At 40.8% G+C, this 16,101-nt stretch overlaps 1 pseudogene; it reads left to right on the forward strand.

Moving 5' to 3' along the window:
• Positions 1–2,066: 2,066 nt before the first annotated feature.
• Positions 2,067–16,101, forward strand: part of LOC127667031 (uncharacterized) — a 175,711-nt pseudogene continuing 161,676 nt past the window's right edge.

The raw sequence follows: 16,101 nt of genomic DNA on the forward strand, positions 1-16,101 counted from the left end.
ACAGTTACATCTTGGACCCCTGATCCTTGCAGAGTACACAGCAATCTTGGCAGCTTGGCTCCTCCCTTCTGTCCTGGAAGCAGGAAACCAGAGGTTGATCTCAGCAGAGTTCAGGGAAGCAAGGCAGTGCTGTGACTCTAGCATACACCTGGAGCAGCCCCAGCCTGGTGCCCACAGAGCATGTGCAGACCTCTGACTTGGAGGGAGGCATGTTGGAGTGTGGTCAATCTGTCACCAACAATTGGTGGAGAAGACTCCCAGTTCTGTTAGGTCTCCTGGAGAGAATGCATACTCCAGGGTTCTCCTGCCATGGCTGCTGCCCCAAGTTGTTGGCACCACAGGGAATAGCAGGCTCCTTTGTGTACTTACTGCATTTTACAAGCATGCTTCTTTACTGAAGACTTTTTTTTTTCTTTTTCTTTTTCTTTTCTTTTTTTTTTTTTAAATATCATTCCAGCTACTTCTTACGTTACTGCTCAAAGTTTAGTTTTTATACACTTCAAAATGCTATTCACAGGGCAGAGCTGGGTGTTGCTACAATCCCAGCACTCTACTGCAGAGGTAGGGGAGGCATGGCTGCAAATTGTAAGCCCATAATTGAAGACAACAATGGAAACATATATTTTTTTTTTTATTTTTGGCTAATCCATGAGAGTTTAGTCTGCATCATTTTATATATATATATATAAATATATATATCACATATATCACATATATCACATATATCACATATATCACATATATCACATATATCATATACCATACATATCATATATCATATATATCATATATGTCATATATATCAGACATATCATATATCAGATATATCAGATATATCAGATATCTGATATATCATATATCAGATATATCAGATATATCAGATATATCAGATATATAGCATCAGATATATATCATATATATAATATATAGCATCATATATATATATCATATGTCTTCATGTACATCAGAAGAGGGAATTGAATCCTCTTACAGATGGTTATGAGCCACCATGTGGTTCTTGGGGATTGAACTCAGGACATCAGGAAGAGCAGCCAGTGCTCTTAACCTGTGGGTTATCTCTCCACTTTCCTGGAAATATTCTTAATTATTGCGAATCATGTGAAATCACTAATGACTCAGAATAGCAAAACTACTCCTATATATAAAGCGATTACAACAGTGCAGGCAGTGTTCCACTCATAATTCCTGGGGTCTCGCTGAGCCATACAAGTAGCAGCAGCACTGAGTTTGCTGAAGACCACAGACTCGGATACATGGGTCAGACCTGAGTTTCCATAAACCAATTCATGCCATAACAACTCCTGATTTTTCATCAAATGAAAAAAACAACAACGCCCCCAAAAGAACTAACAAAACTCAAGCAAACCAAAAAACACAAACAAGCAAAAGAAGAAAAAAGAGAAAAAATTCCCTTTTGTCCACTCTAAGACAGGGCTTCTTTGGTAGCTTGGAGTGTTTCTTCAGTGTCCCCTCTTGCAAACCGTGGCACTGGTTTCTTGCTTCCAGGTCATGAGGTAGGCACCCAGCAGGAAAGAGTGCTACTGATATGAAATCCTGCTACCAAAGGCACGTAGGATGCCATGAAACTGACCTGGTCAAATACCTACAAAATGGAAGAAACTCCTTGATAGCCTACTTAGGGCAGAAAACTGGTATCCAGAATACACAAAGGGTTTGTTTTTTTTTTTTATCATTTTATAGAATGTACATTTATGCATTTTGTATTTATTATTACTTATTTTTATGTGCATTGGTGTTTTGTTTAAAAGTCTGTCTGTGTGGGTGTATCAGGAATAGAGTCCTAGGCAGCTGTGGGCTCCTGTGTGCGTGCTCAGAAACGAGCCTTGTTCCTCTGACAGAGCTGCTTGTGCTCCTGACTGCAGAGCCATTTCCCTCAGCTCAGGATTCAGAGTGTTAGAGAAGAGAACCCCAAGTCACCCTCTTGGGTCACACTGTGTGAAACTGTGTCTCTGTCCTTCCTCACCTACCTAAGGCATTTTCTGATTTGTTTTAGTTAGCTGGGCAGGAGTGGAAGGTGGGAGGGAGAGAGGACTCTGGGAAGAAGAAAGAGAAGCAGGAAAGACCATTTCACAGGAGACTTGGGAGGCGATGGATGTGATCTCAGCCCTGGAAGGTATTGCTTGGCTATGACTGGATGGGGCCAGATGGGCAGGTTAACTGGGATGAGCAGGTGAGAGTCTGCCCAGCTGAGAGCTAGGGCTTTGAAGGTCTCTATGTGGTTATTTTGGGAAAGGCTGGTTAAGGAATAATTGCCACTTTACCAATTTCCATCATTAGGTACTATCTACAGAAAGTTAATAATCTTTAATTTATATTACTCTCTTATGTGATCCCTCTTCCCTCTGTGTTCTTGTGAGTGTTGGCCACATCCTATTCTGTCAAATCTTTCTCTGAATCGTCACTTTGTCTGCCACACAATTAAACGTCACTTTCAAACATGGACGCTTTCTTCTGTAAACTAACTTTACCTTCATTGTTTGGGAATAAACTATCTGCATAGTTATTGTTCTACTGAAATGATGTTTAATGTACTTTACATATATTCATTAAAGAAAAAGGATTTTCCTATCCTCTCCAGCTTACTTTTTAACCATTTTCAATTTAAATAGTAAATACTATTGGAAACTTCTGTGGGAAGCCACTTTATCCAGCGCTGTTGCAAGACAGCGCTGGTAGGAAATATTTAGTCCATGCAAACAACTTTAACACACGTGCAGTTGGCAAACAACTGTAACACACGTGCAGCTGGTAAACAACTTTAACACACGTGCAGTTGGCAAACAACTGTAACACACGTGCAGCTGGTAAACAACTTTAATGACTCAACATTGGCATGCTAATGAGGTGAACCTTAGTTCTCCTATCACAATGCGACATGCCCCTAAGCGAGGGCTGCTGGGCTATATAAGGGCTGCAAAAGACAGGCTTGGGGCCCCATGTAGAAGAAGAAAAGGAAGGTCCTAAATAAAGTGCTGCAGAGAAGAACCTGGTCGTGTCGCGTCTTTCCTTGCGGGACAAGGTTAGGCACTGACAGTTGGTGGCCCGTCCGGGGACGGTTCAGAACTCTCAGCCGCAGGAGTGGTACCGAAAAGCTGTACAGTAAAGAATGTCCGCAGAAGAATCCTGCAGAAGAATCCTGTTGCCGTGCGTCCTTCGTGAGAGACGATAGGCGCGCGACAAACTTCATCTTACTTTGTCTTTAAAAGGAGAGTTTTATAAACAAATGGCACTGTCTGAGAATAATCTAAATATCTCTCTTCCTCCTGCTTTGCTTCTCTTCAGAGACTATGTATATCTATGTTGGGGTACAGGAAATCACCTCACAAACCAATCAAACACAGACTTAGACAGATAGGGACAGATTACTGAATGAACACACCAAGGCTGATCAATCAGGATTGCAGGGCAGATTAAGGAGATGCCTGTGATACTGGTTTGCTATTAGGAGAGGCTTTACAGGAAAACCATGTGCGTAAGGCAAGGGGGTTGGATTATTACATTTTGCTTTAGTAGACAAAGTATGACCAGCTGACCTTTAAGCTGATTGGTCCCAAGTAATGTTAGGTGAGGAAGTGGTTAGGGGGATTTCCAGAGTATTGGGTAACAGAACATGAGAAATTGCATCGTCATCTTTTAGGAGAATTTTTCAGTGTCATCTCTGAATAATTACTTCTGGGAAGCCTTGTCTGAGAACAGGAATTTAATTTCACGTTATGAGCTAAATGAGACTGAATACAAAATGGACACAGTAATATTTAAAAAAAAGAGCAGGCATTAACACTCTGAAATATGTTTAAATCCTTTTATGATTTTGATAGACATCTCCCCAAATAGAATTTTAAAAGTTTTCACAAAAGCAAGGGTATCTACTTTGTTTTGTATTTTTTAATTTAGATTGATTTTATTAGATATTTTATTTATTTACATTTCAAATGTTATCCCCTTTCCCAATTAATGAGGGTGCTCCCCCACCCATGTACCCACCCACTCTAATAGTAGATAGGATGGATCCCCAGGAGGGGCAGTCTCTGCATGGCCTTTCCTTCCGTCTCTGTTCCACACTTGGTCTCCGTATGTGTCTTGTGCATAATTTGTTCACCTGTCTAAGATACACATCCACAGTTTGGTCTTCATTCCTTGCAGGCTTCATATAGTCTGTGATTTGAATATTGGGTATTCTGAACTTTGGGCTAATATCCACTTATCAGTGAGTACATACTGTTTGTGTTCTTTTGTGACTGAGTTACCTCACTCAGGATGATGTTTTCTAGTGCCACCCATATGTCTAAGAATTGCATGAAGTCATTGTGTCTAATAGCTGAGTATTATTGCATTGTGTACATGTGCCACATTTTCTGTATCCATTCCTCTGTTGAGGGACATCTGGATTCTTTCCATCTTCTGAGTATTATACACATGGCTGCTATGAACATAGTGGAGCAGGTATCCTTATTACATGTTGCAGCATCTACTGGGTATATTCCCAGGAGTGGTATAGCTGGGTCCTCAGGTAATATCAGAATCACCAGACTGATTTCCAAAGGGGTTGTACCAGCTTGCAATCCCACCAGCAATGGAGGACTGTTCCCATTTCTCCACATCCTAACCAGCAACTGCTGTCACCTGAGTTTTTGATCTTAGCCACTCTGACTCCTGTGAGGTAGAATCTCAGGGTTGTTTTGATTTGCATTTCCCTGATGACTAAGGATGCTGAACATTTCTTTAGGTGCTTCTCAGCCATTCAACATTCCTCAGTTGAGAATTCGGTTTAGATCCCCAGAATTCTGTTCTGTTCCCCATTTTTAATAGGGTTATTTGCTTCTCTGGAGTCTAATTTCTTGGCTTCTTTGTTTATATTGGATATTTGCCCTCTATCGGAGGTTAGATTGGTAAACACTTTTCCCCAATCTGTGGGTTGCCATTTGTCCTATTGACCATGTCTTTTCCCTTCCAGAAGCTTTGCAACTTTATGAGGTCCCATTTGTTTATTCTTGATCTTAGAGCATAAGCCATTGGTGTTCTGTTCAGGAACTTCCCCCCTTTGCTCATGTGTTTGAGACTTTTCCCCATTTTCTCTTCTAGAAATTTCAGGGTATCTGGTTTGATATGAAGGTCCTTGATCTACTTGAACTTGAGCTTTGTACAGGGAGATAATAACAGATCAATTTGCATTCTTCTATATTGACCAACAGCTGAAACAGCACCTTTTGCTGAAAATGCTGTCATTTTTCCACTGGATAGTTTTTGCTCCTTTGTCAAAGATCAAGTGACCATAGGTGTGTAGGTTCATTTCTGGGTCTTCAATTCTATTCCATTGATCTACCTGCCTGTCACTGTACCAACACCATACAGTTTTTATCACAATTGCTCTCTAGTACAGCTGGAGGTCAGGGATGGTTATCACCCCACCCATAAAGTTCTTTTATTGTTGAGAATAGATTTCATTATCCTGGGTTTATTGTTATTCCAGATGAATTTGCAAATTGCCCTTTCCAACTCTATGAAGAATTGAGTAGAAAGTTTGATGCGGATTGCTTTGAATCTATAGATTACTTTGGGCAAGATTTTTACTATATTAATCCTGTGAATCCATAAGTATGGGGTCATTCCATCTTCTGAGATCTTCTTTGATTTCTTTCTTAAGAGACTTGAAGTTATTGTCATACAAACTCACTTAGTTAGTTATTGTCACACCAAGGTAGTTTATATTATTTGTGACTATTGTGAAGTCTGACTGTTTAGGAAGGCTTTCAGTACAGGAAAGCCACTGATTTGCTTGAGTTAATTTTATATCCAGCCTCTTTGCTGAAGTTGTTTATCTGGTTCAGGAGTTCTCTGATGGGATTTTTGGGGTCACTTAAGTATACTATTATTATGTGAGGTGCAATGTGTGCTTTGAGCTTTAGTAAAGTTCCTTTTATGAATATCGGTGGCCTTGCATTTGGAGCATAGATGTTCAGAATTGAGAGTTCTTTTTGGTAGACTTTTTCTTCGACGAGTATGAAGTGCTCTTCCTTATCTTTTTTGATAACGTTTAGTTGAATGTCAATTTTATTCTGTATTAGAATGGCTATTCTCAAATGTTTCTTGGGACAATTTGCTTGGAAATGTTTTTTCCAGTCCTTTATCTGAGGTAGAGTCTGTCTTTGATATTGAGGTGGGTTTCCTGTATGTAGCAAAATGCTGGGTCCTGTTTTTGTATCCAGTCTGTTAGTCTATGTCTTTTTCGGCTGGGGAATTGTGTTCATCGACATTAAGAGTTACTAAGGAATAGTGATTGTTACTTCCTGTTATTTTTGTTGTTAAAGGTGGAATTATGTTTGTGTGGTGGCTATCTTCTTTTATGATTGTTGAGAGAAGATTACTTTCTTGCTTTTTCTAGGGTTTAGTTTCCCTCTTTGTGTTTTAGTTTTCCATCTATTATCCTTTGTACTACTGGATTTGTGGAAAGATATTCTGAAAATTTGGTTTTGTCATGGAATATCTTCATTTCTCCACCTTTGTTAATTGACAGTTTTGCTGGGTATAATAGCTGGCATTTGTGTTCCCTTAGGGACTATATGACATCTGCCCAGGATCTTCTGGCATTCATTGTCTCTGAAGTCTGGTATGGTTCTGATAGGTCTGCCCTTATATCTTTCTTGTGCCCTTTCCCTTGCCGCCTTTAATATTCTTTCTTTGTTTTGGGCATTTGGTGTTCTGACACTTATGTGAAGGGAGGATTTCTTTTCTGGACCAATCTATGTGGAATTCTGTAGGCTTCTTTTATGTTTATGGGCATCTCTTTCTTTAGGTTAGTGAAGTTTTCTTCTGTAATTTTGTTGAAGATGTTTTCTGACCGTTTATGTGGGGAATCTTCATTCTCTTCTATACCTATTATCCTTAGGTTTGGTCTTCTCATTGTGTCCTGGGTTTCCTGGATGTTTTTGGTTAGGACCTTTTTGCATTTTGCATTTTCTTGGACAATGAAGATTGGAATTGCTCCAAAGAACTATCTCTACACAGGCCCAGATCCCCCATTACCTATGATCATTTTTTCCGCTAACTCTGGCTGTTTCTGGGTTAAAAGGGAGGCTGAAGCATTAAAGAACAATATTTAAAGCAGGTTTTTAAATATCTAAGCCTACATGTCTCCTTCTTTATTACTCATGCAGTGAAGCCAACAGGCCTCCTCTTCCTGCTGTGGGGCCTACCCTGCTATCATGGACTGTCTCCAACTGGAACTCTCATACAAAATAAACCTTTCTTGCATTTATAGGTGGGGGAGGAAGCAGGAGAAAACCCACCCTTTTCAGAACTTGAAAGCAAAATGACCAATGGTGCTTGACATTGATTCTGATTCTTTCAGCATGGTGTGAGTGACAGCAATAATCCTGATCTGGCTGGTGCTTCTGTCTTTGGAGAGTTACAGAAAACACCCAAGCACCCCAGATGTGATGATTTGCACACTGAACCCACCAAGCCATGCACCCTTATTGCTCCTGATAGAGTCTCCCCACAGGATGCTTTCTCATTCACTCATCAATTCATGGGCACATGCATTCATTTACTAACTCATTTCAGGATTATTGTGTGTCGGAAGAACTTTGTTTGCACAACGTTAATTTCATGCAATTAAGTAATTTGCTATGAAACTACTCCATCCTCCATCATCCAGTGCCAAGTCACTTCTCCAGTCTATCTCCTCCCATTATGCCACCTAGTTCTCCAAGTCTCTCCAGCTGCCCTCCTATCTCAAGTACATGTAGTATCTCATGTTTCTATCAGATGCAGGAGCAATACCTGGGGGACATGCAGGGTCTGATACTCTGAGACTGACTTCTTTCTCTCTCATTGCAAGCATCTTCCTACAAACCACACACTTCACTGTGAAGAAATGACTCAGTCATTAAGCAGATCAGAGCTCATCTTAAGAGCAGTAGTAGTGCTGAATTCTGGGGCCTGGAGAAATGCCTTACTAGTTAAGCAGATCAGAGTTCATCTGAAGATACCTAGCAGGGCTTCCCAAGGACCCAAGTTCAATTCCTAGCATACACATGTCAGCTCACAACTTTCTGTAACTGTAATTCATGGGCATATAACACCTGCACATAGATATTCATACAGTTAGGTAGAATACCAATAAACATGAAAATGAGAAATAATAAAGAGAAAGTGTTTACTTAAAAGGATAAAAAACATCTGAGTTATTTGTGTATTGTAGATCTTAACCTTCTTCAAGAAAATAATCTATCAAGGCATTTCTTCTGTTCTGAGGGTGTTTGAGCACTTCTTTTGCTGGACCAAAGGCTGACAGTTTCATGACATCCCAGCTTCCATTGGCATCACTGTCTCATATGACCAGGAGTGCAGAGTAATCCAATCAGCATATTGCCTGTCTTCTGACCCAGGAGCAAGAAACCAGCTCCTTAATTTGCAGAGGAGGACTCTGGGAAGGTCTGAAGAGGTTACAAAGAGAAGCCCTGTCTTGAGGAGGGGGGGTTGTATTTGGAAAACAAACCAAGTGTTGTTTTGGCATGAATTTGTTTATGGAATCTCAGGTCTGACCCATCTATCCAAGTATATCTTCAGCATGCTAAGTGCCATTTCTACTTCTATGACTCCACGATTCCAGGGAACAGGTGTGGTGAGGCTTCCTGTGTTGTTAAGTAGAGAGAGACAGTTTGATATCCCAGGTTATTTATAATTTCACATGATTTAGAATATTTAACAATATTTCCATACTCTGTCTGAGTGGCCTTAACTGGTCTGACAGTTGCTGTCTTATAAATCTTATAACCCCTGAGTAGCAAGGCTCAGACCATGGCTGAAGGTTTTCCCAGGTGGGGAAACAAAGAGGCTGAGCCTCTGTAGCTCTCCCTGCTCTGTCACCTGAGTGACAGGTAACTGGGCTCCCTAGCCAAACACAGTCCTCAGCAGGAGGAGGTAATGCTAAGGCCTGTGTTTCTCCATCCTCTGAAGTTTCTCTGTTTCAGTGTGTCTGTATTACAATGTTTAGGACAACTGTACTTGCTTAGCTGCTTGGTGTGCTAGAGAAGACCTGCTGCAGCCAGCTGGCTCTGCATTTTGAAAGAAATCAGCCAGCTACAACAGCCAATCCTGGTTTGCCAACCCTCCAACTGTCCCCCCCCCCCAAAAAAAAACCGAGACATTGCAGGGTGGGGAACATCTTAAATTGCATCATTGCTAAAATCCAAAAGGGAACCTTGGCACAGAAGAAGAAATTAAAGCTCTGTCAGCAGCCGAGCAAAAGAAACCTAATGCAGGTCAGGGCTGAGCAGATGGAGAAGATCCTAGAAAGTTCAGCCACTGCAGGGTGAGCCCTGGTGGATTACTGGGGATGGCACTGGTCTGGCTGAGGAGCACTTTGGGACTAGGTACCCACAGAATAAGCTTGCACTGGTCCCAAAGGACCTGGATTTCTAGGGAACTAAAGTTCCTCTGCAGCATGTCTATCATGGTCAGGGATTGGCTGAAAACACACAGCCAAGTCCAGACTCCACCAAGCTGAAAGCAAGCTTCTAGCTGTGCTTGCCCGTGTCAAGCTGGCACCTGCAAACTGCTTGCAGTCAGCAATGTAAAAATGCACCCGCTAGGCTAAGAAAATTTGCAGAATCTTGCAGGCCCAGCCAAAGAGGAACTGGTGGCTATCTTAGGACAGAAATCTGCTCCACCCAAAACCAGCTGCACAAGATCTGAGACTCTGGGAGCTCCCAACATTTAACCTCCACCCCAGATAGGTGTCCATTCCAGATTGAAGCCATCCTTATCTGGGGATGGGTGGTGTGTGGGTGGATGGGGATCCAGAAGGGGGTGGCAGTAAGACCAACAGCAATCCATGAAGCAAAATCCTGGTATTGTCTGCCTGAGTCAGGAGTCCAGGAGACTGGACAATCACACTCCAGGGTGCATCCGGACCTGGAGGCACGTGTTACCCCCACCTCCGCACAAGCCAAGTTTTGGAGGACAATCTCTGATGACCTAGTCTGGCAAGTCAATACCCAGCAGGGCACTTGCACTAGTTAAGAAAAAGGGGCTGACAGAGCAGTGGTGGGGCATGCCTGTAATTCCAGCACTCTGGAGGTAAAGGCAGGCAGTTTACTGAGTTCAAGGCCAGCCTGGTGTACATAGTGATTTCCAGGACAGCCAGAGCTATACAGAGAATCCCTGTCTCAAAAAAACCTAACAAAAAAACAAAATAACAATCAAACAAAGAAAGAAACAAAAAGCAGCTGTATTTTCCCCACACGATCTTCACAGTAGCCTGAGTGTGTGCAGCAGACTCAATCCCATCTCTACCAAGACCCAGTTCTGATTCAGGATAGGGAACCTCAGGAGAAACTAAGTAATTCTCCAGGTGTAGACACTGAAACATGGTCATTGGTTAGTGTTGCAAGACTCATCCCCCAGGTTAAGTTTAAAACTTTAAGAATGTCTTTGTTACATAGTTAACCTTTTGCTTGTTTCCAGATCTGTGTTTCTCTTGGAGACAGTCCCATGCCTTAGTACACATTTTAGGTAAAATTTCCAGTTTTTCTCTAAATAGTATTTTGAAGCTCCATTAGGAGAGAAAATACTTATGTTTTGTAATGGTGGACAATGATTAAAAGGCAGAGTCTGTAAGAAGAGGACAGTGTGTCATACAGAGGAGGAACATTTTTTTCAAAGGGTTGACTCTCCACGAACAATATTGACTTTTAAGAGCACCAAGTATTTGTTTATAAAACTGGGTTTAGTTAGAGGATTGATACTGAATTAGAAAAAATTTGTTTTTATTATTAATTAATTTATTTATTTATTAATTTATTTATTTTTGAGATAGTTTCTCTCTCTATAGCCCTGGCTGTCCTGGTATTAGTTATGTAACCAGGCTGCCCTTGAACTAAAGAGATTCTCCTGCTGCCCACTGGGAGCTTGGATTAAAAGTGTACAGCACTGGCTGGAGAGATGGCTCAGTGGTTAAGAGCACTGACTGCTCTTCCAAAGCTCCCGAGTTCAATTCCCAGCAGGCAAATCCTGGCTCATAACCATCTGTAAAGATATCTGATGCCCTCTTCTGGTATGTCTGGAAACAACTACAGTGTACTCAAATAAATGAAATAAATGTTTTTTTTAAAAAAGTGTAAAGCACCAAGCCTGGCTCAAAAAGTTTGTTTTATTAAATTATGTTATTTTGGAAATTATAATATAATTACCTTATTTCCATGCCTTCCTTTTTCCTTCCATTCCCTTCCATGTGCTTCTTTTTCTGTGTGTGTAGCACATATGTGTTGTATTGCATGTTTGTGTGTGTATAACCTACAGTAGGTGTATTTGTGTGTGTTCCTAATATACAAATACACCCTGATTAGTCTGTACAATGTCACTTGTGTATATTATTTCAAGGCTGAGCACTTGGTTTTGGATAATCATTTTGGGAGCTCTTCCCTGGAGAAAACTGTTTCTCTTGGTCTCTGATTCCTTGGGGTGTTGTTGTTGTTGTTTGATGTTGATGCTGTTTAAGTTAGTTATTTGTTAGTCTGTCTAAGGCTGAGGGCTCCCGGGCTCCCCACTTCCAGGTCTGCACGTCTATTGCTGGTCTCCTTCTTCAGTTTCCATGTTGGTACCACATCGCTGAGACTGCAATGGTGCAGCAAAACTTGAATTTTTATTTGGAAGAACTGCTTTAATATAGGGTTAAAGCCTTTTGTTGTATCTTTTAAATGATTGTCCTCATTCAAAACTCACATTTATCAGATACATTGGGTTTTTATTGAAAGCTTGGATTTTTTTGTTACATGAAGGATTGACTCTATATTAAATAGATTAATATTTTATTCAACTATTTTTGTACAAGTTTAATATTCATTTAAGGATGGACTTCATAGGTGCTGGTGAGACAGTTCAGTGGTTAAGAGCAGAGGTTGCTCTTCCAGAGGTCATGGGTTCAATCCCCAGCAACCACATGGAGGCTCACAACCATCTATAAGGGGATTAGACGCCCTCTCTAGGTAGGTGAATGTATATGCAGCAGAATAATCACACATTAAATAAATAAAGTTAAAACAAAAAAGGATGGATTTAATAATGACCCCAGAAATTAGTTATTGATAACCATGTTAATGAAGCCAAATAAAAGCTTTAAGTCCTTTTTATTAATGGTCAGATAAATAACAGTCTTATTTCTCTGACAAGTCAAAGAAAACCAAGCTCAGAGGCACAAAAATTTAAATGCAGAACCACCTATTTACCTAAATGTTAGATCATGGTCAGGGAAACCTTGAAATGTTAATAAACATAAGTTCATCAGTTAATTTTAAACCTATATGTTTCTTGTTAATTTAGGTCACTTTAATTATTTTGGTGACTATATCTGGACCATGCTGAAGGCCAAGGAAATCTCCAGTGTGTGGACATTTGAAGGTAGGGTAGAGGGCTGAAAACTGTCTAGGCAAACATTGAATCAGAATAGGACACTGAGACTTTAGATATTTCAGACTACATTAAAGGGATTGACTTTTTATGAGCATGACTGATTGGTTGATTGGTTCTTTTTATTTTTTGTTTTTTATTTATTTTTTATTTATTTATTTATTTATTTATTTATTTTGGTAATTCAAGACAAGCTTTCTCTTTATAACTCTGGTTGTCCTGGAACTCACTCTGTAGACCAGTCTGGTCTCTAACTCAGAAATCTGCCTGCCACTGCCTCCCAATGCTGGGATTAAAGACATGTGCCACCACTGGCTGGCCTGATGGATTGTTTTGTTTTTGTTTTTTCTTTTACAGAATTATTATTTATTTACAGAAGACACTTTTAACTTTAACTTAACTTTAACTCAAGGCTTTTAACTTGAAAGGCTAATTTTATGAAACATTAGCCTTTCTGAGATGGATTAACTTCTCACTTAGATCATGAAGGCAAAGGAAGTGCAAGCTGAATTTATGCTGTGTAGTTTCATGTTGTTTCCCTCAGATAACCCATTTAACTTTACATATTAGCACATTAAAGTTCATGAACACCAGTTTTTGTCAAACCCTGGTTATCTCCATTTTACAAATCAGCATAGTTTTGTGAAACATGTTTCATGCACCTCAAATACTATTTACAAATTTTCATAAAGTCAAAACCACCTAGGATATGCTTATTGTCTAATTTAATTCATTATGTTAATTTTTCATTTTTCAACTTGTTGATTTATTCAGAGGTCATTCCAAAATCTCCTGACTCCCACATGAAGTGTGCAGGAGAAGATGTGTCTTAAAGAAAATCAAAGCTGGGTAGTTTCCTGTAGCATTGGGATGTCTAAGATCTACAGTGTTCCTGAGTATGATAACTTAGGGAGGAAGGAGCTCTGAGCTCACTCAGGAGTAGAGAGGTGTGGGAGGGTCAGCAGGTGAGACTGCAGAACTCCTGTGCAAGAACAGATGCTAAGGACATTGATGATCTCACATGGAGTTTGAATTCCCAGGACAATGTCCTCCATTGAAGCAGAGATCAAAGAAGCTGTGAGGAAAGAAGGAGGCAGAGAGCAGAGCTGCAGCAGGCCATTCAGAAAGGGGATCTTGAAGAGAACCCCTGGCTCAGGAGGAAGAAAGGTAAGTTCAGTGGTCAGTCCATGAGCCTCCTGTGAATTCCTCTCACATAAGCATCTCTGGGCTGCAAAGTCAATGCTCTGCTCCCTGTCACATAACACAAGAAAGAACTTTGAACAACGTGACAATCATGCTTCTGTGTCAGTCTGCCATGCCTTCTGTCTGTGAAGCAGGAATCTGTCCCCTGAGATTCAAATTGCCTTAGAGGATTTTAAAGCCTGGGCCCACTTCTTATATTTCTTAAGTGCTCATGCAGTGAGAACAACTGCGTCTTCTTCCTGCTGCTGAGCCTACCTTGCTGGGATGGACTGCATCCCTCTGGAAATAATCTATCAAATTCAACCTTTCTTACCTTCAGAACATTAGGCAAGCAAATAAACATGTATTAGAACTTAAAAACAAAATGACCAAAATGCTCTGGTTTTTTTCTAGGCAAGGAACTGTAGATAACCTGAGAACTTGATGGTGTTTCAGTCTTCAGAGAGCTGAAGGAAAGATCTTGACACACAGATGTAGCAGTGTACCTACTGAACCTCTCAATGCATGCACCCTGACGTTAATTGATAGACTATCAGCATGGAAGCTTTGTCACTCTTTATAAATAGAGTGTTTCATTCATTCATCCATCCATTTTTCATTCATTCATTCAGTGGTTGGTTAAATGAAGGAGGTTGTCACAGGCTCATATTTGAATGTTTGGTTCCTAGTTGGTTGAACTCTTTTGGAAAGGTGAGGATGTGTGATCTATTTAGAAAGTGACTCCAGGTGTTCTCTGTCTGTTTTTACACACACACACACACACACACACACACACACACACACACACATATACACACACACACATACACACACACACACACATACACACATACACACATACACACACACACACACACACACACACACACACGTCTCTGTGCATGTCTTTTTCTCCCTCCCTTCTTCTGGTGCTGCCATCTAGTGGTAGATCAAGATGTGCACAATCTCAGCCATTCCTTCTCTCTGCTGTCACAGAATATAAACCTCTGAATTCATAATACAAAATACAAAATAATTCATAATACAAAATAACCACTTCTCTCATAAGTTGCTTCCATTTTCATTAGGTTATTTTGTCAGAGCCATGGAAAACTAACAGATATATTTACCAATTTTCTGATTCTATTGATGTGGATCTGCATGTCATTAATTTCATGCAACTCTGAGTTCTCTTTCTCACTATTTACCCTCCTACCTCTCAATCATCCTTGAGAAGATTATCCAACTTTTCCCCACACATTTTACCCAGATACCCACATTTGATAAGAGGAAAACTTGGTTTTATGTATCTAGCAAGCCTAGGGCCCACAAATGAGAGACATTGGATATCTGTCATCTGGGAACTTGGTTCTGTATTAGGTTTTCCTGTATAGCCCTAGCTGTAGACCTCAAACTGGGTCTGATTACCAGGTTGGCCATGAGATCAGAGATCCACATGCATCGGATTAGGTTCCTGATCTACTTCTTTCCCTTAGGTTCTCTGATGAAAGGATTTTGTCACCAGACTGGGCAGAATCTTGCCTATGTAGGCAATGCAAACAGATGCTAGGATTGTGGGTTTAAAACCCAGTTTCCCACAGGGTAATGGGTGGGAGAGGCCATAAAGTATAGAGTACAATCCACTAACTAGAGTCTTCTCTGAATCAGAGTGTCAAGGACTTGCCCACTGAGTTCCTTGGATAAAGCCAAGAAGATGATGTGGTCCTGTCCCAGTTTTGTCAAAGGGACTTTAGATTCTGCAGAACATGCACTGCCAAGTATACATGTTTTGCCAGCCATGAGCACAAGCGATTCCAAGTCTGAGCCATGTTTTTTCTGTGGAGAGTTAAGCCACTGCTCTGATGATGGCTGGGTTGCATATTGGGATCTATACACCTTTTATGTATTTGAGAGCTTGAAGAATCTGAGACACTATCGCAGATTGAATTGTGCCATGAAGAAGGGCAAAGAGGTCTCCCAGAGTGAGAGTTTGAAGAAGTCACAGGCATCCCCAGGAGATGTGGACAACAACAACCAAGACAGAGGTATAGAAGAGCCAGAACAACCCTCACCAAGCTTGCTGAGAGAGAAAGGACTGGAACTTGAGACCTTTGATGGTGGAGACTGCCCTGACCAGGATCCTGATTCTGACAGTCCCAGGAACCTAGGATGCTGGGCATGTCTTCAAAGGACTTTTGGCCAGTAGAAGAAGACGTGAAGAAGGCACCCAGAACTATGTTTGGATCCCAGGAGCCCTGGTGCCTGATAAGATCTGCAATTAGGGGACGTTCTCTCAGCTCCTCTATTACAGCAAAGGCACACACGAGGCAATTGTTGTTTCTGCAGTCATCTGGTGTTTGTTTGTTTGTTTGTTTAAAGCTTTCCTAATGAAAGTGTTAAAAAGCTGGAAATTTGGTCTTCTTGAAAGGGCCAAAGTAAAAAGATGTAGGGTAGAGTGGAATCAGA

This window comes from Apodemus sylvaticus, chromosome 16 (genome assembly GCF_947179515.1).
Source record: "Apodemus sylvaticus chromosome 16, mApoSyl1.1, whole genome shotgun sequence".
Lineage (NCBI taxonomy): Eukaryota > Metazoa > Chordata > Mammalia > Rodentia > Muridae > Apodemus > Apodemus sylvaticus.